Here is a 2,910-nt window from a genome sequence, read left to right on the forward strand (position 1 = left end):
CACCCTAGCCACCCGCCGTTGCTCCTTCTACCATCACCATGCCCGGCGCCGTCCCTGCCGCCGTCGGCATATGCATCCCCGCCGTTGCCCGAGCTACCGTCGCCATATGCATCCCTGCCGTCACCGCTGCCGCCATCACCTCTGCCACCGTCGCCAACCCCGCCATCGCCCTAGCAACCCGACGTCACCCCTTCCAACATCACCGTCACCGCCGTCGCCCCTCCAACAGCTGCCAACCCCACCGGTGCCTGAGCCATCGTCACCAACCCTGCCGTCACCCTAGCCACCCGCCGTTGCTCCTTCTACCATCACCATGCCCGGCGCCGTCCCTGCCGCCGTCGGCATATGCATCCCCGCCGTTGCCCGAGCTACCGTCGCCATATGCATCCCTGCCATCACCGCTGCCGCCATCACCTCTGCCACCGTCGCCAACCCCGCCATCGCCCTAGCAACCCGACGTCACCCCTTCCAACATGACCGTCACCGCCGTCGCCCCTCCAACAGCTGCCAACCCCACCGGTGCCTGAGCCATCGTCACCAACCCTGCCGTCACCCTAGCCACCCGCCGTTGCTCCTTCTACCATCACCATCCACGGCGCCGGCCCTGCCGCCGTCGCCGTATGCATCTCCGCCGTTGCCCGAGCTACCGTCGCAGTATGCATCCTGCCGTCACCGCTGCCGCCACAACCTCTGCCACCGTCGCCAACCCCGCCATCGCCCTAGCAACCCGACGTCACCCCTTCCAACATCACCGTCACCGCCGTCGCCCCTCCAACAGCTGCCAACCCCACCGGTGCCTGAGCTACCGTCACCAACCCTGCCGTCACCCTAGCTATCCGCCGTTGCCCCATCTACCATCACTTTCCCCGGCGCCGTCCCTGCCGCCGTCGCCGTATGCATCCCCGCTGTTGCCCGAGCTGCCGTCGCCATCCCAGCCATCACCAAAAGCACCGTCGCCCCTGACGCCATCAACCCTGCCACCTTCGCCATCCCCGGCGTCACCCCTGCCACCGTCACTATCCCCGCCGTCGGCCCTGCCACCGTCACCAAGCTCGCCCTCGCCTTAGTACCCCGCCGTCTCCCCTTCCACCATCACCGTCACCGCCGTCGTCCCATCCACCGTCGCAATCCCCGCCGTCGCCCCTGACACCGTCACCAACCCTGCCGTCACCCTAGCCACCAGCCGTTGCTCCTTCTACCATCACCATCCCCGGCGCCGTCCCTGCCGCCATCGGCATATGCATCCCCGCCGTTGCCCGAGCTACCGTCGCCATATGTATCCCTGCCGTCACCGCTGCCGCCATCACCTCTGCCACCGTCGCCATCACCCAAAGTACCGTCGCCCCTGCCACCATCGCCAACCCAACCGTCACCCGAGCCACCGTCACGAAACCCGCCATCACCCCATCCACCGTCGCCATACCCGCTTCCACCGTCGTCATCCCTGACGTCTCCCCTGCCACCGTCACCAACCCCGCCATCGCCCTAGCCACCGGCCGTCGCCCCTTCACCGCCCCTTCCACCGCCGCCGTCGCCGTTGCCCGAGCAACCGTCGCCATCCCAGCCATCACCCAAAGCACCGTCGCCCCTGACGCCATCACCCCTGCCACCGTCGCCATCTCCGCCGTCACCCCTGCCACCGTCACTATCCCCGCCGTCGGCCCTGCCACCGTCACCATCCCCGCCTTCGCCCCTGCCACCGTCACCAACCCCGCCATCGCCCTAGCCACCCGCCGTCGCCCCTTCCAACATCACCGTCCCCGCCATCGCCCCTGCCACCGTCGCCCCTGCCACCGTCACCCGAGCCACCATCACCGCCATCCCCGTCACCTCCCCACTACCGTCACCTAACCCTCGCTTGATCTCTCTACCCCCCACCCCCCTCTCCTGTCTTCCTCGCTCCTTCATTGTGCGTTCACGTAATCCGATGATGCAAAGGAGGATAGACATTTCTATATATATCCCTTATGGACTACGGTCTCACCTGTTAGGTTGTCGGGGCTCCACTGCATTTGTTTGGCCCTTCGGCGGACTCCACTCCATGTCCACCGCCACTGGAGACGGGGCGCCTACACTGACAGGGGGGACATAGCTTCTAGTCGCTGATGCTCTACATGTGACGCGTCTGCTAGTTTCGTTTATTGTACCTGTTTGATCGAGTTGGTTAGCTTGAGCCAACCAACTACCGAAGGGCCCGCCGCAACTGGAGCTTGTTGCTTCTGAGGAGATGCATCTGCATCATATTGGACGTCGCATAGTACCTGGCATAGTGTTGCAGCAATGTCTCACTACCTCCAGCGAGCCGCAGCCTCTTTTCCATTATGGACGCACTGCTGCCTGATGATATGATTATATGCGTGATACTTGCTATGAAATTGCGTCTGCAGGACGCGCACGAAATTTCAAATTGGGAGATCGCATACAGTCGGCCGTCGCAGCGGTAACTGGAGGGGCCATCTTTATTAGATATTATTACATCTTCAACAGCCAGCAAGACTAGTGAACAGATGCTGTGTGGATTTGTGCAAAGTCGTGTTCTCACGAAAACCAGTGCTGACATGACAATGTCAGAAGGCTTCTATAAAGGAGTCCGACCACTTCAGCCAAACCCCTTCGATATGTTCTGAAGGCCCCTCAGCCCTTCATTTTGGGATGACCTCAGAATGAACGAAAATTTACGTTTGGAGGATGCATACAGTCATAAGTAAGTAAAACAATCCCTGGCATGACGATATTAGGAGGCTTTTGCATGCAAAGTGCCCACCTCAGCCGAACTCCTTCGATGTGTCCTGAAGGCCCCTCAGCCCTTATTCCGAAATGAGCACGGAATGAACAAAAGACGAACTCCCAACGAAGGTATTCCCGGGAAATCGAAGGGAGACCGGTTCCCAGAGTGCGGGGTCCACTGTA

This window comes from Volvox carteri, assembly GCF_000143455.1.
Source record: "Volvox carteri f. nagariensis unplaced genomic scaffold VOLCAscaffold_96, whole genome shotgun sequence".
Lineage (NCBI taxonomy): Eukaryota > Viridiplantae > Chlorophyta > Chlorophyceae > Chlamydomonadales > Volvocaceae > Volvox > Volvox carteri.